Below are 24219 nucleotides of genomic sequence, written 5' to 3'. Positions count from 1 at the left end.
GAGTGGTCGACGTACGCACTAAAAACGGTGTTCTCACCAGGCCTCTAACAGAATTGTGCCTCCTGCCACCAGCGGAGCTTGACTCAGACCCCCATGATTCCCTATCATCTCCCGAATCAACTACGGTCCACTAAGCTTAACTATCGACACCATCTCAGAAAATAACTGAATCATCCCGTATCTCTCACGGGCAGTCCCTAACCTGGTGTCTCTTCTCAGGCGCACAACTAATACACATTCATATTCTCTTTCACAGATGGATCGTCAGCGCCCTCCGGTTCCCGCACCACGCCGCTCGCTGGAATCGCAAGTCGTAGTGCCCGCAGCCCCGCCACGACACACCAATGCCGCGATGGCCGATTACCGGAAATGCCGATTATGTATTCGGCATCACGCTCTCTTGAGGTGCCCTGCCTTCTTGGGCATGCAGCCGCAACAACGCGCATTAATTGCTAGAGAAAATCAATATTGCACCAACTGCTTGGCGCTGTCCCATCGCACCAACGAGTGCACCTCCACCGAACGCTGTCGGGTCTGCGGGCATCCCCATCATACACTACTACATCGGGAAACAGGAGGTCGCCACCCGCTAAATGTCGTTCAACCACAGCATGAGGCTTGTCCGCCATCACGCCGCCCGGAGCCGCACCGTCATACTTCCGCAACTCATCGTCGACGTCGCCAGCCACTAGTCACCCATCGTACGTCAAATGCGCGTCAGCCTCAACAGTCATCAAATGTCGAATACCGCACCATACGATGCACCGCTATCGGTTTATGCACAGCCAATTATAAAGGGAAAATTGGCAAGCTCCTTATCGAGGAGGCCGAAAGCGCTTTACGAGAGCTAAGACATACGTTAGGCGTTTAGTACGCCTAGGCGGGGCAGGATGTTTACGCGGCCTAGACTGTCACACGTCTCACTTCCCCATTGTACTTATGTACACCCGTGAATTTATAACTAACCCATATATCGTATTATATATGTAGTATTGTATCTAAATTGAATTATACTATCATGAATTATCCCCAAAATCGCTGAATTGTATTAAGTTTTAAAATCCCCCTTGGGAATTCTTATGGACGTGTGGCAGCCTTCACCGCGTAAAACCACCAAAACCAATTCGCCGCAATGTGCAGTGCGATCCGTCATCACCGACGGCTGTCAAAGCGGCCATCATACATTTTTCTACATTGTTATTGTCATCTTTGCAACGAACAACATCTCCTCCGTTTCTACTAAAAAAAACCAAAATCGGGACTTTTGTCAAAATTTAACCTAATTATAAACGATAAAAACTCATAAAAGAAAGTTATATATATATTTTATTAAAATGCGGGCACAGATTTGTAAAACCTGGAAGTAGTACGTTGGATAATACTATTACTACAAGTTCGATAAGTTCGTTGAATTATATTTAAAGAAAAACTCAATAAAATTTGCATTGTGTTCAGTGCAGTGTTCAGAAATCAGTGTACATGAAACCACGTAAAATAGTGATAATTTATGCCGTGCTATTCATAACGCTCTGCAAGTATACGTTTTTATTGTGGAACTAGGGCTACGCATTGAAAATTTTATTTGCTGCTGCAATTAATCCGCTGGATAAAGCTTTAAAACCCACTTTAAGAAAGTCGCCGGAACTCACAGCTTCACTTTTGAAGAGTTGTCTACCATACTGATACGAATAGAGGCTGTCTTGAACGCCCGTCCTATCTCCCCGCTTTCTCAGGACAGAGCGGACCTCACCGCCCTCATACCTCGTCATTTCCCCCGAGGCGCGCCGCTGCTATCCATCCCCGAACTGAATTATGAACACCTCTCTATGATGAACCGTTGGGATCGGTTGAAAATTTTGCACCACCAATTCAGCAAGCGCTGGAAAAATGACTGAGCTGCTCAAGCGATATCGATGGAAAACCGCTCAAACTCCCCCTAAAATCGGCGATCTAGTCGTCATTAAGGTAGACAACTTACCCCCCACCGAATGGCGTCTAGGTGGAGTGAAGAGCACTAATCCTGGCAGAGACGGATACGTACGAGTGGTCGACGCATACAGACAGCTTATTCTCATCAGTGCACAGGAAACGCCGTGGGTTAGAGTCTCACGTATTCCACTCGGAAACTCGTTTCGCCAAACCATCAGTGTCGCCACGTTTGCGTAGAGCGCTGCACCAGTCCAACCTGCCTATCTGCCTCAACTCCCCAAGGCATACAAAATCCCGGGTAAGTCTAGAATTAGCTAATGGAAGAGTATCCCGGCACAGTTCGTTTTAGAACCATCTCATTCGTTCCATTTTTTTAATAAGCCTGTATACCGAATTTGTTGTAGATATCTCAATATTTGCCGAAGTTATCGTGTTAACGGGCGGACGGTCGGACGGACGGATACTGATACTGATGATTTTGATATATTGAAGTCTATGTCTATCTCGATTCCTTTATATCTGTACAACCAACCGTTATCCAATCAAAGTTAATATACTCTGTGAGCAAAGCACGCTGAGTATAAAAAACAATAAATGTGGCGAATATGCTTGTCCAGGCAGAGACGATTTTGACATGTGACCACATAGATATGTATGAACAGAAGGTTAAAATGTGTAGAAGTTTGTTTAAAAACTCTATATCACAAGTAAAAAATTCTATCGCAATCTCTCGTTTTATATACTTCCTTATAGGAGTCCTTATTTTGTTGCGGTCCTCACGTTGAAAGTACAAAAGAATCGCGAAAAAGTTAACTCGCGAGAAAGTTAATCGTTCGGCTAAGTTGACAGAGCTTGAGCGCCACGTACCGCTCTAAAAAGTTAACTATTTACAACAACAATATATATTTTAGATTTTTCCAGATAATTTATTCTTTATGTGACAGCTATAAAATGGCTGACGTGTTTGCTCTGGCTTGCTTTCACGAATAATAAAATGAAGCATACTTACATGATAAAAAAAGAAGTAGGGGGTAGAGGAAGAAAGATAAGTATGACAGAGCTGCCACCAAGCAGCGTCGTTACATTAAGTTGCCACTCAGAATCAAAGTTACAAGTGTTAATAACTCGGCCAATCTGACATTTGATCGACTTAGATCAACAAATTAATCTTAACCTATAGTAATCTAATCTCAAGATTTTAATCTTAACCTATAGTAACCTTGGTAAGAGTATTGCTTTGGTCCTTGACAGGTATAGCCTCTATATCTTGCTGAAGCCACTTCCTTATTTTATTTGCCTCAATGACCCCGTCGTAGGGCAACTGAGTTAGTTGACAATTGTCTATATCTCGAATAACGTATCGATCATTCCCGAGTAACTTATGGACAACATATGGCCCTTTATATTTGGGTACTAGCTTTTTATAAGTCCCGACGGTGGTGTCTACACTCCTGATCACTACAAAGTCGCCCACGTCATATTTTTTTGCTTCTACACTATGGTTTAAGAAGTACTCCTGACTATATTTCTGAGCTCGTTGGATTGCTTCAGAAGCATTGCGCTGAACACTCTCTAGTTCCCCTAGTTCTCTTTTGGCACGCCTGACTTATCGTCGAAATATTCGGTAAATTCGTCCACTATTTCCCCCTTTTGCTCCACTCCGAACAGGAGCGTGCTAGGGGAATTCTTGGTGGTGCTACGAACAGAGTTATTTATAGCGTATCCTACATGCAAGAGCTTATTGGACCAATCAGCACGGTCAGTAGGGTCGCACAATTGGCCTCGCATGGCCTTTATTATTATATTAACCCTTTCCACTTGCCCGATGGCCTGTGGAGAGGCTACCGCTACCTTCACATGTTCCTCTTGAGAATATATTCCTCAAATTCTAATGATGTAAAGCAGGGACCCCTATCAGATAGTATTCGTCTAGGTCTACTATAATAACTATAGTAGGGGGACTCATGAAAGCATATAAACTTATAAGGTGTAAAATTATATCCATTTACACACACTGTTATATGAACGCACCTAGAAATATTCTTGATAAACTTGATTGTTTATCAGCTGTATTATTGCCAAACAACATTTTTTTGATTGTTATACAAATTAAAAAATGCCAAGATTAGCCCTCTGCGACTGACGTGGATTAAGTTTCCCTATTCCAATGACGTGGTAGTCCACCAGACACCATTACAATAGCTTATATTTTCTCGTCTAATTTTGCAAACGTATTGAAAGCATTCCTGTTTTAAGCTCCAAGGTAAACATTTTTATTTATTGTATTTTTTTTATAATTCAAAAAGTCAATTCATTTTAAACGGTATTTATTTACATGGCTCAAATTGACCATGAAAAATCTATATCTATAAAAAAGCAACAACAATATATTCCATATTATATTTTTTTCCAACAAAAGCTTTTACTTATTTTAGTGTACATTAAACTTCATCAATCTTTCAAAAAAAAACAAAAATTCATCGGTTAAATAAAAAGATATTTCATGTCAAACATACCGATATGCGTTTTATAGTTAGGCTTTCCAAAGCTTATACGCGTCTTTTAAAAGTCCCGGATGACGTTCTCTTACAACAGTGAGGGCGATCATTAATGCCTGAGTAATCCGTCAGAAGAAAATAAACTAGAAATATAAGATATAGAAACAACATCACTGACGCGGACGCTAAAAAATTATGACCTAAATACTGAGATGGTTGTCTCCCAGACACCTACCTTAAGGTGACGCAAAAAAAATGGTTGTCTCCCAGACACCTACCTTAAAACTGACGTGGTAGACTCGTAGACACTTTTGCGCTCAAAACAACGCATGTGCTCCGTTCAATCGCTTTCAACACATTAACTTACGCATGAGTATGCAATATGAAGGTAAAGAGAGAGCGTGAGGAGAAGTGTGTAAAATAACGGCGCAAAATCTATTTTTCTGTTTATTGGTGTCTGTAAGCATTGTTTACTATATAGTTTGGCAGCTTAAATAGAGCTTATGTTGAGAATAGAGTGGAAGGCAGTGGACTAGGCAGTCGAATGTCATATAATGAAGGAATTGATGTTCGGAGTTTTTTCAAGATTTGCCGAAATCCTGAATCACAAAAGGGAGTGTAGTTAAGTACGAAAATGAAAAAATGTAGTTAGGCTTTGCTTCTTTTTTAACAGGAGATTTTCAATTTAAAAATGTAATATACAAAATAATATACATTCTATTACTTTTTTAGCAGGATATTTTGATTTTAAAAATGTAATATATAAACCAATGTTCCTTCTATTACTCATTTTATATATGGAGCTTCACATGCACTTTATAAAAACGTGCTTTTTATTTTTACGAACTTATTCCTCAATGAAAACAAATGAAACACGTATTAATGTAAGCATTAATCATGTTTCTTACTTCTTAAATGTTCTCCTTAAATATTATAAATGTTTTAAAAGTAGCAGGACTAAAATAATATTGACAAATCTGATATGTCAAACTAATTTTATACAAAAAAATTATTTCATAAATTGCATGCATTTTATACATATGCATTATATTTTAAATTTTCTCTAACCGTTTTGTGCTGACTAAATTGTGCTTCTGTATAACTTTCTTTGGCTATATAAGATAACAATTCCAGGGGCCGTTTTCACCATCTTCGGTGAACGCTAACAAACACTTTATTTGAAAGAAATCGTTCAGTGAGTCGTCAAATAAGGGTTTCTTTAAAATAACGGACGTTAAGAGTTCCCCTCTCACATGAGGAAAAAGGAAATAAAACTATTTTTATAACATGAAGATAGGTAGAAAATTTATTGGGGATTGCACTGCGACTGTTGATCTATTGTGCCCTCATCAGATTGCGTCGCGTTCCAGAAGGATATGTTCCACCGTCTCTCCTGATAGATCACGAAATCGACATGAATACAAAATTATGTTTTTTTATTTAGTTGAACGGCAATAGAAATTCTTACAATTTTCAAGAAATCCAGGAAACTTCAAGAAGAACCCTATGTTTTTAATTATTTGTGTTTTGCTTTTACGTTGGCGGTGCGTTGCTTATAGATTGAAGCAATTAAAGCGCGTGTGTTCAAAGTCAGATGTAGACGCAACGCAAGTGTCAAAACGACTCAAAAGTCGCCTTAAGCTTAGTTGCATCACGTGTTATTTATCATTATTAATTAAAAACGTTGGATCTCGTAAGAAGCTAAACTTAGGCAAGATACACACGAGACATAGCTTCGTAGACGCGTACAAAATATGGAATGCAGCTACGATTTTCTACGCCTCAAGATTTCTTATGCTGTACCTAATACGCGTCTATGAAGATACGCCTCGTGTGCATCTTCCATTAGATTATTTTCAAAGAAAAAATGCTTTGTTTTTTAAACTTTGCTAATATTCACATACATGTATACTACTATGGCTGTCGCTTCCATACTACTATTTCATTATTTTAAAAGAAAATTAGTTCTGAAAAATGCAACCGTGTCACATGCGTTCTCAAACACGGTTACCACACCATTTATTCATTTAGGACCAAAATGCATCGAAAAAAAGACCAGATCTCAAAAAAAAAGGACCAAATTTTAGGTTTTTTATTGGTATAAAAACAATTTGGATGTTTCAATGGTTTAATATATACAATTTTAATAAAGTAGAAACTTGGTTTTAATTCAAACTGAACAAACAAAAATAAAGTGCACGTTTAGGTATTATATGTTCACATTACTAGGATTAGTCTATGTCTTTCACCAACCAAACGTTGTGAACCTAGTTTTGCTTGATTGCAATGGAATAAAGTCCATAGCGCAGTTCGGTTTTATTAAAGAACGGTTAAAAATTTGCTTTGTGGCAAACTCAGTAAATCGTAAATAAAACTAAGCAGTGGTGTTAATGCTATTTTTACAGATGTTTACTTTTTCTCTAACAGTTTAAACTTCATACCAGAGCCTAGATTCAGTAAGTGTGAGTTGGAACTCAGACTAAAAATCAAGCGTCTTAAAAGTTTCAACTGTGTAATAATTGAATACCGATCGAAATATCTAACCACTAAAACAAGTCTTTTTTCTGATAAGTCCGTTGTTTCATCAAAAATTAATGACAATGTGTTTGCCCGAACATTCACCACTTCCGTTTTTAATGCCTTGCCTAAATTATCTACCGGGTGAAATGTCATTTTTCTGCTACATTTTATAGATAGAGCAATTTTCGTGGTAAGAATTCCATTGAAGTAAATTGAAAATTATATGTGCACAATAGATTTGCGGGAAATTTTATTAGCAATATTTTGAATTTTTGTTTCAGTTTAAGTGAAAAAGAAATAAACGTACCAATACTTTGCCGAAAAAACCAAAATTGAGAATAAGGGACCAGCGGACCATATGCGGTTGGAAGGGACCATTTTTGTTCCATATGGAATAAGTGGCAACCGCAACAGCAAGCTTCCACATCAAATACATATACATATAAGTACTTCGACATTACGAAATACATTGTCGCGTTGTGAGGCAAAATATTGTTGCATAAAACCTTTTTGACCGCCACATACCACAGATTAAGTACTAAAATTTCACAAAAATAATAAAATTTTTCGAGAATCGCACCGAATAATTGCAGTCATTGTTTACGAATTTAGATACAATGAGATTGGCAAATACGAACGTGTATGAAATGTAATGTCAAAACGTATATGCACATGGTTGTATTTCAATGCACGAAAATCCTTTAAAAACGCATGAAATTGTTAAATTAAAGTTGGAACAAATTTTTAAAAACTTTAATATAAATAAAAAGCTTCTTTTAATAACAACAAATACGCCCTATATATTCTATTTATACATCAATTGGTAAGGTTTATCTCACTTTAAAATTTAAGCTAAATAATCTAAAGTTTTTTTTTTTAAATTGAGTCGAGAACTGTGCGTGTGAATGTGCGAATTTCACCGATCAGCTGTTAGTTGCGCTACTTGGTAAAATTTACAATGTCTGTAAGACTACCACGTCAATCGCAGAGGGTTAAGTGAAAAATCAAAACTAAAACGTCTTTACTTGCTGATTTCTGATGAAAATGCCTGCAATAATGTCTGCAAGGTTGCATTCCTTTGAGTTTGCCGCGTTTACACAATGAAATGTGCGCGTAAATTAATACAAATTATGTAAATGACTTTTCATACAAAATTTGACAGCTAGTTTACGCACTAGATAAATTTATACGTTTACACACTTTATAAGGCATTTATAAGGTTACATGAGTCCCCCTAGTATCTTTCCATTGCGGCAGTTACCTCACGAGTGCTCGTTGAATTTGTCGGGTATATTTTTACGAACTTAGTAAATCCGTCAATAACAACTAGTATATGCTTTCTCTTAGATTTTAATGCTGGCAAAGGTCCGAAATGGTCAATATGTAATGTGTCGAACGAAATGGGCATCTTAGGAATACTATAAAGATGCCTCTCATTCACTCGGACTGGTTGTGAATACATGATACACTAATGCAATTGCAAATGAAGCGCATTACTACGCATTTGAGGGAACCAATAATAGCGGCTAATTTTTGCACAACTTTTCTCAACCGCTTAGCGCCCAATCTTCTCATGCATTACTCTTATAATGTTGTCTTCCATCTCAACTGGGATATACAAAACTTTACCCCCTTTCGGATTGACCCTATAAACAAGTCCATTTTCTAATTCAAATCCCTCTACATCCCCCTCTTGTAACTGCTTTCGTATACTCTTAATCTTTTTGTCTCTTTCTTGAGCAACTTGAACTTGGAATTCTACCGCATCCATATCTACTGCAGCAACAATCTGGCAACGGCTTAGTGCGTCTACATGTCCCATAAGGGCCCTGCTACGGTGTATTATCTTATAATTATAACTCTCTAATTCGAGGGCCCACCTAGCTATTCGTGGATTAACTTGCTTCTTCTCTAGAGTCATGGAAAGCGAGTTACAGTCAGTAACTCTTTTAAATGGGATTCCCTCCAAATATTGTTTAAATCGGCGTAGCGCATAAATTATAGCTAAAGTCTCCAACTCGAAACTGTGATATCTGGCTTCTGCAGCCGAGGTAGTCTTGGAAAAATAGGCTATTGGATGAAGCTTTCCGTCATGCTGTCGTTGCAGCAAAACCGCTCCAAAGCCAATAGTACTTGCATCGCAGTGAAGTTCTGTTTCTTTACCCGGATTATAAACTGCAATAGCAGGATATTCTGCTAACTTAGATTTGAGTTGCTCAAAGGCGGCAATACAGACGTCGTCGAAGTGGAAAACGGCATTCTTTTTCAGAAAATTCAGCAATGGCCTAGCAATTTTGGAGAATGACGGTACGAAGCGCCGGAAATTCGAGAATAAACTTATGCAGGAGTGCAACTTTTTTGGTTGGTCGGCACTGGATATCTCCTAATGGCTGGAACGTGCGAATCGCTTAAAATGATTCCTAATGGAGTCACAGAGTACCCCAGATATTCTCTCTGAGTATATCCGAACTTGCACTTTGATAGGTTTAATTTTAGACCTCGTTTACTAATCCGCTCTAATAGTGTCTTCAATAAAATTCTATGTTCATCGAAAGTGGCTGTCGCTATAAGTATGTCGTATATAATTATTTTCCGTGCATCAACTAAATCTCTAAAAATGTCGTTTATGAAACGTTGGAAAACAGCCGGCGCATTTTTAAATCCGAACGGCATTTTGAGATATTCTTACTGTCCATTCGGTGTCACAAACGCTGTGTATGGAATGGACTCCGGTGACATCGTAACCTGATGGAACCCATTTTTATATCTAAAACATAAAAAATGCTCTTACCCTCCATATATGCTATATAATCCTCTAAAAGCGGTATAGGGTAGTTATCCCGTACGGTTATTTTGTTTAAACCTCTATAATCAACGCGGAGACGCGTTTGACCATTTTTATTTTTAACAAGTACTATGGCTGAAGCGTAAGGAGAATTACTCGCTCGTATAATCCCGCCTTTTTCTAAATCTCTTACAATATCCTTAACAGTAAAAAAGTGCACAGTAAAAAGGTACATCAGGCCTTTCGGACTCGTACAGTAATCGGATATCAACCTATTTAACTCGAACCGTTGGGTAGAGTTTAGAGCATGATCTATATCTATCTCATCATTTGGACTATCAATCATAATGTTCAAAATATCAGGCAATTCAGTGTACACCTACCCGCCGTGACTAGCGTTTTCATTCATACCAATTTAATTATCCCCGAGTTTTACAGCATTAATCAGTGTATCAAATTTCAAAAGACTAAACTTATTTAAGACTTCGTCCAGCTCATCGGACAAGGGAGTGCATTGGATGTTTCTATACAACAATAACGTTCCCGTCGTATATTTACGATTTATTTTAGTTAATCGTATGATAATGTTGTTGTGTGTTGTGAATGAGAACAAAACGAAGTACCTGCTGTCATCGAGCAAAGAGCCAGCGCATACGCGTCTTGGCAACCACGCTACTGTTGGCAGCCATAATTTCGAGATAGTAAAAACTTCGTTTATTTGGGAACCAGCATCAACACTAGCAACAACATCAGCACTGAAATCCAGCGAAGAATCAATCTTGCCAATAAATGCTTCTTTGAACTAGGTAGGCAATTGAAAAGTAAAGTCCTCTCTCGGCGAACGAAAATCATACTCTACAAGTCACTTATCGTACCCGTCCTGCTATATGGGGCAGAAGCATGGACTATGACAACAGCAGATGAAGCGTCTTTGGAAGTGTTCGAGAGAAAAGTTTTTCGAAAGATTTATGGACCTCTACGCGTTGGCGATGGCGAGTACCGAAGAAGATTCTAGATTCGAAGCTAGGCCATGCTATCCGAATGAAAGATGATGCTCCGGCCAAGATAGTGTTTCTATCGGAACCCGCCTATGGAAAGAGAGGTATAGGGCGCCCCCCTCTCCGTTGGAAGGACCAGGTGGAAAACGATTAAAACTCCTTTGGTGTGGCCAATTTTCGCCGGTTGGCGGAGCGAAGGAGCGACTGGCGCGCCTTGTTGGACGGCCATAACCATTTAGATGGTTAAGCGCCAATTTAGTAAGTAAGTATGATAATGTTCTTCAAAAAGTCTCTTCCAAGAATAACGGGCACTAGCATTTCATTTTCAGGCAAAATTTTCAATGTAATAGTTTTTATTTAATTTTTATATTTCACTTCACAAAGAATTTGACCCAAAATGTTTAATTTTAATTCGCCAATACTACGGTAATTATGTTGTATCTCTCTTAGCTTTAGGCAATTATTCGGCGCGCACGAATTTTCATAAAGTTAGTCGGACTACCCGTGTCAAGAAGAGAAATGAATTCATTAAAGTTTGCACTCTCTTGTCGATTTGTCATAAAAGCAATACTTACGGAATTGAACGATTCTAATTCAGTGAGGTCGCATTCACAAACGGTAGCAACTGGTTGGTCAGCAAGCGGCTTCAATATTTTGCGTGCATTTGTGCGTGAGTAGTGGTCGTGCCCCATATTCCAACAACGGAAGCAGGACCCAAGCGGGCGTCTCGGATATGGGCAGTTTGTTTTTATATGGCCTCTCTTGGAGCAGTTGAAGCACAGTGGCTGGCTGTTTCCTCCAGCCTCGGCAGTGGATTTATCAGCTGTAGAAAGCTTTGGAAGAGTGGTGGATTGGTTAACGGCAAGGGCGGGCACTATATGTCGAGCCACTCCCATGTTTGGTTTTAAATATTTGGAGTGGTAGCGATTCACCAGCTTCCTCGTCCAGTGATTGTGCTGGCATGAGTAAATTTATGTTAATGATTTTGTTCCCGATTCCATCAAAAATCAAGTCAATAACGCCAGTCTTCTGAACCCATCCTCGTCTTGCACCACACACCTGAAGTTATAACAACAATATTGTGATGAATATTAGCATCACTAAGCGATACTAAGTAAATAAAAGTACAACAACAATAAAGCAAGCTGCCACTCTTGTGTACATCAAATCAATCATTATTTACGCACATACATACAAGGCAACGAAGAGATAACTCACACAATGATGTAGCTATCAGCCGAAGTATTGCTCACATATACACACGCATATGGCTACAAACTACAAATATACATGTATATGGTTGGTAACCAAGCGTGAAGTTCACGAAACTACTACACCTTAAGAGAAATGGGTGAATGAGGAAACCGAGGGTATAAAAGGAGCGCAAGCTGAGGCGTGACTAATCAGTTTTGATTTAAGCACGATATTGGTTCTGAAGTTAAGTGTTAATGTGAAGAACTCTCAAAGTAGTCTAATAAAGGCCATTTTGCATTATTGCATATTGGAGTTATTTATTCAACAGTTTAGCGATTTTTTTTTTAGCAGTTCGAACGTTAGCAGAAGGTTTGGAATAAACGGAACTCACTAAATTCGTTACAATTGGTGTCAGAAGAGGAATTGATGCATAAATTCCGAAGATTTTGAATACAACTTGGACATGACAAAGTTAAGTGAATTAAGGATCCAGCAACTGAAAAAGGAGTTGGAGAACCGTGGATTAAATACTACTGGCAATAAGATCGAACTTCAACGGCTACGAGAGGTAATGGAGTCGGAAGGAATTAATGTGAACGATGATGTCTTTCATCCTAATTGGACGAGACAACAACAACAAAAAAAAAAAAAAACAAATCAAAACTTCGCAGACAGTTACGAGCACAGACTTGAACACGATCTTGGCTGCAATATCTGCTCAAACATCGACAGTGTCATCTCATCTAGCAGAACAGTAGACATCCCAACTGGAATTGCAGGAGACACACATAACATCAAAGATGGAAACACAGCTGAAAGAACAAGAGGCACGCACAACAGTACAACTCGAAGCGCAAGAGGCGCGTATATCATCGAAACTCGAAGCGCTTATGGACGAGAAAATAACGCAGTTTGAGGAAAAAATCGAAGCCGAGGTAGATTTTTTGAGAGGTCGTATACAGGAGTTGCAACTAATTCGCGCAGCTGTTTCAGCAAGCAATATGTAGGTAAAAACTTCATCTTTTGACTGCTCTGTTCCAGGTGTTTAAACTTCAATTTGAGGAGAAGTCAGCACTGAACAACTGGAATGCGGAAGAAAATGCTGCACTATTTGTGGCATTGAAAGGATCTGCTGCTGAAATCCTATAGATTATTTCCGAGGGAGAGCGGAACAACTAGGAAACAATGATGGGCGCTCTAGAGAGGCGATACGGAAGCGAATAAAGAAAGCAGATAGAGCTGCAAAACAGCTACCAAACAGCTAATGAGACTTTTCAGGAGTTTGCTGCGGATGTTGATAGATTGGCTCATCTCGCAAATGCGGACGCACCCGTGGAATATACCGAAAATGTAAAAATCGAGAGCTTTATTAATGGAATACGGGATATCGAAAAGAAGCGAGCGACATACGCAAACCCAAAACCTACATTCACAGAAACGGTAACACATGCACTGATTCAGGAAAAAGCATCGCTTCTATGTAAGCCAGCTTTCAAAGCACGTTGTGTGGAGGTAGGTAGAAAGGCCAGACTGGGTGAACACAATATTGGAGGTACTGAAAGGATCGCAAAAGCGGAGTGAAAGAATTATCAAATGCTTCAAATGCGGTAAGCCAGGTCACATTGCACGTCATTGCGATCTTGATCCTAGTGGTTTCAACAGCGTGGGTGGTCTTAAGAACAAAGCTGTAGAAGATGAGCAAGAGCTAGCTCCAGCTATTGAATGCCCTGTGATATCTGTATCGCAAATCAGAATTAAACGAGCAGTCTTACCGTCAGCGGAAATGTGGATGGCAAGGACCGTGTACTGACTATAGATACGGGAGCATCTCATTCCTTAATCCGCTCTGACTTGGTCAACAGGAGAGTAGAGCCGTTACCTGGAGGAATATTGCGTACGGTAACTGGCGAGTGTAACCAAGTCCAAGGAGATGTGGTATGTGACGTCTTAATTGGAAAGGTCACGGTTTTACACAAATTCGTTGTGGCGGAGATCGTTGATGAAGTCATATAGGGAATGGACTTCTTGGTTGACCATGGCATCAGGATCGATGTGCAGAAAAGGATTATGCAGTATAGGAACAAGGATGTACCCCTTAACTACAGTTTTGAGAACGGGTTCAGCAGTAAGCGAGTCCTGGTGGAGAAGACTCTACAAAGACCACGAAAGTCGGAGGGCAGGCCAGGCAATGACATGTGGAAATAATGCGCCAAACAAATCAATACCGAAGGTACCTGCGAGAAAAACACTGGCATTGACAAACCCTAATGGACGCACTAACACAAAGGAAAGAATTTCACAGAAAGGGTGCAAGGGTGGTTTCAAGCCAGTGCGCACTACTCTTGTGAAATGTCAAAAAGATACTGATTATGCAAAGCGAATCTGTCAAGTTCAAGCTTTTCGACTTAGTCCAGTGGCCAAACAACAGAGTATGAGGCAACGAACTAGGATAATGAGCAGTAAGATGAACACAGGTACGACAAGAGGAACAATTCGGAAGGTTTCTTGGAGGGAGATTTGGTACTGTTATGCGACCCTCACCGACAGAAAAGTGTTCCATCCAAATATCGGTGCAGTTGGGAAGGCCCGTACAAAGTGGTGAAGAGGATCAGTGATGCCATCTACCGCATACAAACAATTGGGATCGTTACAGTATATATTTTAGATTTTTCCAGTTCATTTATTCTTTATGTGACAATTATAAAATGGGTGACGTGTTCGCTCTGGCTTTCTTTCAAATCATTAGATTGGGAAGAGATTCTGCAATAAACTTTAAAAAATCTAGAGACACCCAGTCAGTAACCGTAAAATTAGCGGATTTTAAGTTTCTTCACAGTCTTAGTATCTCCAAAAGTAATTCGGTTTCTGAGACCTCATCATAAAAATCAATAAATTTAAATGTACCTAATTTCAGTTCTTCAGTACTCGCCAAAAGTAAAGCATTAGTTTTTACGATCTCGAACGACGAAGCTACATCTTGAAGAGGATTCGATCTTCTTTGGAGTTCTACTCGGAATCGGTCAAGTCATTCCAACATATCTTTTTCAATTTCCTCTTTCAGTGTGAGTCTGGCCATCTCACCAACCATCCGTTTTTTACGCCGAAGTCGTTTTTCTGTTGGAATATCCTAGTCTTCTAATTTTTTTGATGCAATCCCTTTTGCCTCTTCCACAATATGATCCCGTTTTTCTTCAGTATAAAAACGAAGTGCCTCTATTTTTGTAGCAGCTTCGTTCACAGTCAAGCCTTTACTTTGAAATGCAATCTGTGCAGCATTTATTTCCCGAAGAACATCATACCAGAAGAAAAGATAACGTAAAAAAGTGTAATTGCACACAGCAGGCATGAGGTTCTGTGCAGCACCTCTGGTGTCTACATTTTCTCGTCTATCACAGAACTGCTCATTTGCGTCTACTAGTCCTTCAAAATTCTCTGCTTTGTTTTGGAAATATTCACTTCCTTTTTTTTGTTATTTCAATGCGAACGTTGTAAGGAACATGAATACTCCATTCTGCCACATCATTTAATTGAGGAAATGGTTCATTGGTAGCAATAATAGTACAGCTACTATTATTTTCAGCATCTTCTTCGTTTGTGTTAATTAATTCTATACTGTCAATGTTGCTTCCTGAAGATGAGCTGATGTTATCTAAATCATTTCTTGCATTTTTCATCAATGTGAAAATCAATTTCTTTTGATGAACTTGGGCTGCCATCAGTTTTTGTAACATACTTAAAAATCGATCCAGTCATACTCTGAGCTACATCCAATCTAGCCTGTTTGGCTTTCCTTTGCTAAAATCCACTTTTTCTTTTGGATGTATGCACTCCCCGGGGCATTTTTCACTTGATGTTTGTTTCTTACACTAAAACAAAAAGCCAGTTGTTATGGTCCATAATGTGAGAGTATTTTCTCATAAGCTAGTTAAGCAATATGAAACGAACGAAAACTAGAAATTAATTAATTAGAATAATTAGTAAAATTATTCGAATAACAAGATTAGTAAATTACTTTATATTGCCAGTCCATATGTATTCACTCAAAAATGACTGATATGACATTAGCCATTTTTGTATAACCCTATAGGTTTCGTCATAGAAGTACTAGGAAATTAATTCAATATATATCTTCTCTCGATATGAATCAATCAATCTTTTAATCTTCACAAAACAGCTTTTAGTTTTCTAAAATATATTTTTTTCCTTTTATTATCACTACAAAATAATACATGTTTAACCATTCACGCCAACCAAACACAGCACACTTCATGAAACAAATGAGAAATGTTGCAACTGAGACGTCAAAGATCGCGTGTATGGGACGGGGAATCCCCCAAGATAGCGTCAGGCTCTTTTTCGGGAATCCCCGAATTATGCGGCAGTTACCCACCGACGTGTGCCGTACGTAAGGACGTTTGTCGTACGAAGCACGTTTGACCGAACTCTCAAGCCCGTAGGAATCAATGTGTGCGTCTGTGTACATGTACATAAGATATTTGTGTGTGTATTGTTTACAGATAAGCACTGTTGCCATTGACCATTTTGCATGTATGCTTATGGAAACATCAACTTTTTCCAATTTAATTTTTGATATTGTAAAAGGCCGGAATACTATTAAATAAGTACAAATAGATTAAATATTTATAATCAGCACTTTTACATAATTATTTCGAATTATTTTCACAATTTTTCAAACTTTAATTAGGCGCTTTTGCATAAAAACGCAAACGGTCAAAAATTAGCGCACAAAAGTTTACTAGGCAACTCTGTCTAGTGAGAGAGCGATCAGCTGACACGTTGTTACGGAAAAAATCTAAATTGTTTTGATTTCTACGTTCCGGGATACGTACGTACGGGCGTTGCACGTCGGTGAGTTTTCGTTTACATTGCACACTCATAAGATAGGTCGTGTCAGCTGACACGTTTTTTCTACGTACGTTCGTGAGTAACCACGGCTTTATACATAGAGCTGAGCTAATGCTAGTGGGGGAATCCTAGAAAAAGAAATTTTTGTGCTAGCGATTTTTTGTGTGTTTGTACATTGTTCTTAAAATTGAGAGACCGGGCGGGTTTCACCCCAAAAAAGGCCCCCGCGGCCGCCCCCTTTGCTACGCCACTGCTTTCAAGACACTTCCAATACGCCCAATAAACTGCTCAACTGTTAACGCTTGTATTAGTCGGATCAAATTCTGGTATCATATCTGCTATTTCCTTGATCGATCGAAAACTATGTATAGGTTGGCAAACCGGCGCTGCTACACTTCCATCAGCAGTTTTGTTTATACGTTGGTCACGTTGGTCACTTGTATTAGATTCGTCTGTACTCGTTTCAGGTGTCTGTTGCTTAGATGGCTGCAACATACTCATCAAAGTTTCCATCATAGTACGAAGGTCATTGATTTGTTCTTGTAATCCAGATCCCACTGAAGTTGATGCATCAACTTCGTCTGTACCAATTTCATTTCTCAACCGCACTTCTAATTCCGCTCTAGTGCCTGACATATTTAATTCTTTCCAGCGCAGGATTACTTTCAGTTGATCAATTCTCAAATCTGCAATTTTCGGCATCGTTCCACTTTCTTATTTCGTTTATTCGTATTTACGGTTAATATTACTTAATTACTGATACTTAACATAGACTTGACTTGGCGTAAACTTGGCAAATTAGCCACGATTATACTCCACTTAGCGCAAACAATCTGGTATCATAATCAATAAAAGTCAATTTGTATGACAAAAAGTCAAAATGAAATGGAAACAAACAAATGGCATCTCAAAATGTAAAAGTCACTTAGAACTTACATAGAAAATCAAAATTCAACAGACTTCTAAGTCAAGTTAAGTGTTGCTAAGTTTTGAGTAATCAGTAAATCCTCGTTTTCATTATGGCATATATGTTGTCAAATGTTGTCAAAATAATGAAAACGGGCTGCCAAATAGTGTCAGTTGCGTTTGCAGTCAGGTTTGACAGCTCACTGTCAGACAAAATGGCATCCAAGTGAAAACGACCAAATTTTAGTTTGCCAGCGCAGTTGGAAACGTTTGACACACAAAACAGATTTGCCAAAATGCTGGCAAATCTGCCATTAAACGAGCAATTCTTGTTTGTTTGTATAACCGAACGATCTCGGGAGCGGCTCAACAGATTTAAATGAAATTTGGCACCGTCTAAGACTTTCTCCTTAGGTGTTGCCACTCAGAATGATTCACAAGGTTGCCACCTATTCGAAATTAAAAACAAAATTGCATGAGATATGCCGATGTGGGTATCAAACGAAAGGTATTTCACTCCGCATTACAATAGCAACATTTTCATTTAGGGTTGCCACCTATTCGAAATTAAACAAAAATTGCATGAGATATGCCGATGTGAGTATCAAACGAAAGGTATTTCACTCCGCATTACAATAGCAACATTTTCATTTAGGGTTGCCACCTATTCGAAATAAAAAAAAATTGCATGAGATGTGCCGATATGGGTATCAAACGAAAGGTATTTCAGTCCGCATTACAATAGGAATATTTTTCAGTAGGGTTGCCATTTAGGGTTGCCACCTATTCGAAATTAAAAAAAATTGCATGAGATATGCCGATATGGGTATCAAACGAAAGGTATTTCACTCCGCATTACAATAGGGAAATTTTTGAGTAGGGTTGCCATTTAGGGTTGCCACCTATTCGAAATAAAAAAAAATTGCATGAGATATGCCGATGTGGGTATCAAACGAAAGGTATTTCACTCCGCATTACAATAGCAAGACTTTCATTTAGGGTTGCCACCTATTCGAAATAAAAAAAATTGCATGATATGTGCCGATATGGGCATCAAACAAAAGGTATTTCAGTCCGCATTACAATAGGAACATTTTTGAGTAGGGTTGCCATTTAGAGTTGCCACCTATTCGAAATTAAAAAAAATTGCATGAGATATGCCGATATGGGTATCAAACGAAAGGTAGATATTTCACTCCGCATTACAATAGGGAAATTTTTGAATAGGGTTTCCATTTAGGGTTGCCACCTATTCGAAATTTAATAAAATTGCATGATATATGCCGATGTGGGTATCAAATGAAAGATATTTCACTCCGCATTACAATAGGAATAATTTTGAGTAGGGCTGCCATTTAAGGTTGCCACCTATTCGAAATTAAAAAAAAATTGCATGAGATATACCGATATGGGTATCAAACGAAAGGTATTTCACTCCGCATTACAATAGGAACATTTTTAGTAGGGTTGCCATTTAGGGTTGCCACCTATTCGAAATTAAAAAAAAATTGCATGAGATATGCCGATATGGGCATCAAACGAAAGGTATTTCACTCCGCATTACAATAGGGTTATTTTTGAGTAGGGTTGCCATTTAGGGTTACCACCTATTCGAAATTAAAAAAAATTGCATGAGATATGCCGATATGGGTATCAAACGAAAGGTATTTCACTCCGCATTACAATAGGAACATTTTTGAGTAGGGTTCCCATTTAGGGTTGCCATTTAGGGTTGCCATCTATTCGAAATTAAAAAAAAATGCATGAGATATGCCGATATGGGTATCAAACGAAAGGTATTTCACTCTGCATTACAATAGGGACGTTTTTGAGGGTTGCCGTTTGGGGTTGGGGTAGTTGGAGGACGTAATGGATAAGTCAACTTCACATTCTGCAATTTTCGTTCACCCAGTCGGTAGGACCACTGAAAAACGGAAGCGGGTGAGGAAACGGACTGAAAAATGGACAGCCGAGCAAACGGAGAGGCTATTGCAGGATGTAGAGATCAGGGAGGGGAACTTGAATTTTCTTTCGCCTCAATAAAGGGACCGGAATTTGAGGGAGGCGCAATGGCAAGATGTGGCGGATATTTTAAAGATGCCGCGATTTGAGGTATCTGCCAAGTAGAACAGCCTGCGCTGCTCTTTCCGCGTGAGTTCTTTTTTTTCTTTATAAATATACTAGCTTTTACCCGCGGCCCCGTCCGCAAGGAGAAAATGAAATATATGGGCTATTCACGTTAGCCTGCTTATCAAGTTATCTGTTTAAACATTCTTTTCTGTCTAATGCATTTTATTTTTGTAAATGAGTAAAAAAAAAGATCTATATGAGCTGATAACCTGTTAGGATCCAACAAATGATCCCGAATGTATCCAGAAAAAGCCACAAAATTACCCCGACGATATCGCGGACGGATCCCGGAAACCATTCAGAAATGCCCCGGGAGGGTCTCCAAAAGTTCCCGGAATAGTCCAAAAAAACCCGAAATGACAACGGCACGATTCTAGACTTATCCAGAGAACCACACAGAAATGATGCCGGAAGGGTCCCCAAACGATCCCGTACAGATCCCGAAAACTCTCCAGAAATGATACCGAAAGGGTCCTCAAGTGATCCCGTATCAGTCGAGAAAAAGTCCCGATATTACCCCGACGGGATCCCGGACGGATACCCAAAACCATGTAGAAATGATGCCGGAAGGCACCCCAAATGATCCCGTATTAGCCGAGAAAAATTCACGAAATGACCCTGACGGGATCCCGGTCGGATACCCAAAATCATCTAGAAATGATGCCGGAAGGTACCCCAAATGATCCCGTAAGTGTAGAAAAAAGTCCCGAAATGACGCTGACGGGATCCCGGACGGATCCCTAAAACCCTCCAGAAATGATGCCGAAAGGGTCCCCAAATGATCCCGTATTAGTCGCGAAAAAGTCCCGAAATGTCCCCGACGGGATCCCGGACGGATACCCAAAACCATCTAGAAATGCTGCCGGAAGGTACCCCGAATGATTCCGTATTAGTCGAGAAAAAGTCCGAAAATGACCCCGACGGGATTCCGGACGGACACCCAAAACCATCTAGAAATGATTCCGGAAGGTACCCCAAATGATCCCGAAAAAGTCCCGAAATGACCCTGATGGGATCCCGGACGACTTCGTAAAACCCTTCAGAAATGATGCCGAAAGGGTCCCAAAATGATCCCGTATTAGTCGCGAAAAAGTCCCCAAATGACCTCGACGGGATCTTGGACGGATACCCAAAAGCATCTAGAAATGATGCCGGGAGGTACCCCAAATGATCCCGAAAAACTCCCGAAATAAAACCCTCCAGAAATGATGCCGAAAAGGTCCCCAAATGATCCCGTATTAGTCGCGAAAAAGTCACGAAATGACCCTGACGGGATTCCGGTCGGATACCCAAAACCATCTAGAAATGATGCCGGAAGGTACCCCAAATGATCCCGTAAGTGTAGAAGAAAGTCCCGAAATGACGCCGACGGGATCCCGGACGGATACCCAAAATCATCAAGAAATGATGCCGGAAGGTACCCCAAATGATCCCGAAAAAGTCCCGAAATTACCCTGATGGGATCCCGGACGGATCCCTAAAACCCTCCAGAAATGATGCCGAAAGGGTCCCCAAATCATCCCGTATTAGTCGCGAAAAAGTCCCGAAATGACCCCGACGGGATCCCGGACGGATACCCAAAACCATGTAGAAATGATGCCGGAAGGCACCCCAAATGATCCCGTATTAGCCGAGAAAAAGTCCCAAAATGTCCCCGACGGGATCCCGGACGGATACCCAAAATCATCTAGAAATGATGCCGGAAGGTACCCCAAATGAGCCCGAAAAAGTCCCGAAATGACCCCGATGGGATCCCGGACGGAAACCGAAAACCAACCAGAAATGATGCCGGTAGGTATCCCAAATGATCCCGAAATATTCCCGAAATTACCTCGTCGCTGTCAAAAATATTTACTTAACGTTTGACGTCAGTGGTGAAAACTTGATGTCAGTCGACTGAAACCACAATTTGATGACAGTCTTTGGCACACACTGCTATATCGACTTCATGCCAGTTTTTAATATGTAATGAAAACACATTTGATACCAAATCGCCATGGTGACAGTTATGTCAGTATTTGATGTCAGTGATTTTGACATAGTGAAAACAAAGCTAAAGCCTCGTTTTCATTATGGCATATATGTTGTCAAATGTTGTCAAAATAATGAAAACGTTTGCAGTCAGGTTTGACAGCTCACTGCCAGACAAAATGGCATCCAAGTGAAAACGATCAAATTTTAGTTTGCCAGCGCAGTTGGAAACGTTTGACACACAAAACAGATTTGCCAACATGCTGGCAAATCTGTCATTAAACGAGCAATTCTTGTTTGTATAGCCGAACGATCTCGGGAGCGGCTCAACCGATTTCTAAGACTTTCTACTTAGGTGTTGCCACTCAGAATGATTCACAAGGTTGCCACCTATTCGAAATTAAAAAAATTGCATGAGATATGCCGATATGGGTATCAAACGAAAGGTATTTCACTCCGCATTACAATAGGGAAATTTTTGAGTAGGGTTGCCATTTAGGGTTGCCACCTATTCGAAATTTAAAAAAATTGCATGAGATATGCCGATGTGGGTATCAAACGAAAGATATTTCACTCCGCATTACAATAGGAACATTTTTGAGTAGGGTTGCCATTTAGGGTTGCCACCTATTCGACATAAAAAAAATTGCATGAGATATGCCGATATGGGTATCAAAGGAAAGGCATTTCAGTCCGCATTACAATAGGAACATTTTTGAGTAGGATTGCCATTCAGGGTTGCCACCTATTCGAAATTAAAAAAAAATTGCATGAGATATGCCGATATGGGTATCAAACGAAAGGTATTTCACTCCGCATTACAATAGGAACATTTTTGAGTAGGGTTGCCATTTAGGGTTGCTACCTATTCGAAATTTAAAAAAATTGCATGATATATGCCGATGTGGGTATCAAATGAAAGATATTTCAGTCCGCATTACAATAGGAACAATTTTGTGTAGGGTTGCCATTTAAGGTTGCCACCTATTCGAAATTAAAAAAAAATTGCATGAGATATGCCGATATGGGTATCAAACGAAAGGTATTTCACTCCGCATTACAATAGGAACATTTTTAGTAGGGTTGCCATTTAGGGTTGCCACCTATTCGAAATTAAAAAAAAATTGCATGAGATATGCCGATATGGGTATCAAACGAAAGGTATTTCACTCCGCGTTACAATTGGCATATTTTTGAGTAGGGTTGCCATTTAGGGTTGCCACCTATTCGAAATTAAAAAAAATTGCATGAGATATGCCGATATGGGTATCAAACGAAAGGTATTTCACTCCGCATTACAATAGGAACATTTTTGAGTAGGGTTGCCATTTAGGGTTGCCACCTATTCGAAATTAAAAAAAATTGCATGAGATATGCCGATATGGGTATCAAACGAAAGGTATTTCACCCCGCATTACAATAGGAACATTTTTGAGTAGGGTTGCCATTTAGGGTTGCCATTTAGGGTTGCCATCTATTCGAAATTAAAAACAACTTGCATGAGATATGCCGATATGGGTATCAAACGAAAGGTATTTCACTCTGCATTACAATAGGGACGTTTTTGAGGGTTGCCGTTTGGGGTTGGGGTAGTTGGAGGGCGTAATGGATAAGTCAGCTTCACATTCTGCAATTTTCGTTCACCCAGTCGGTAGGACCACTGAAAAACGGAAGCGGGTGAGAAAACTGACTGAAAAATGGACAGCCGAGCAAACGGAGAGGCTATTGCAGGATGTAGAGGTCAGGGAGGGGAACTTGAATTTTCTTTCGCCTCAATACAGGGACCGGAATTTGAGGGAGGCGCAATGGCAAGATGTGGCGGATATTTTAAAGATGTCGCGATTTGAGGTATCTGCCAAGTGGAACAGCCTGCGCTGCTCTTTCCGCGTGAGTTCCTTTTTTTCTTTATAAATATACTAGCTTTTACCCGCGGCCCCGTCCGCAAGGAGAAAATGAAATATATGGGCTATTCACGTTGGCCTGCTTATCAAGTTATCTGTTTAAACATTTTTTTCTGTCTAATGCATTTTATTTTTGTAAATGAGTAAAAAAAAAATATCTATATGAGCTGATAACCTGATAGGATCCAACAAATGATCCCGAATGTATCCAGAAAAAGCCACGAAATTACCCCGACGATATCGCGGACGGATCCCAGAAACCATCCAGAAATGCCCCGGTAGGGTCTCCAAAAGTTCCCGGAATAGTCCAAAAAAACCCGAAATGACAACGACACGATTCTAGACTTATCCAGAGAACCACACAGAAATGATGCCGGAAGGGTCCCCAAATGATCCCCTAATAGTCCTGAAAAGACGCCGATGGGATCCCGGATGGATACCAAAACCATCTAGAAATGATGCCGGAAGGTACCCCAAATGATCCCGAAAAAGTCCCGAAATGACCCTGACGGGATCCCGGA

This window comes from Eurosta solidaginis, chromosome 2 (assembly GCF_040869045.1).
Source record: "Eurosta solidaginis isolate ZX-2024a chromosome 2, ASM4086904v1, whole genome shotgun sequence".
NCBI classification, from domain to species: Eukaryota; Metazoa; Arthropoda; class Insecta; order Diptera; family Tephritidae; genus Eurosta; species Eurosta solidaginis.
Note: the sequence above shows the minus strand (reverse complement) of the source record.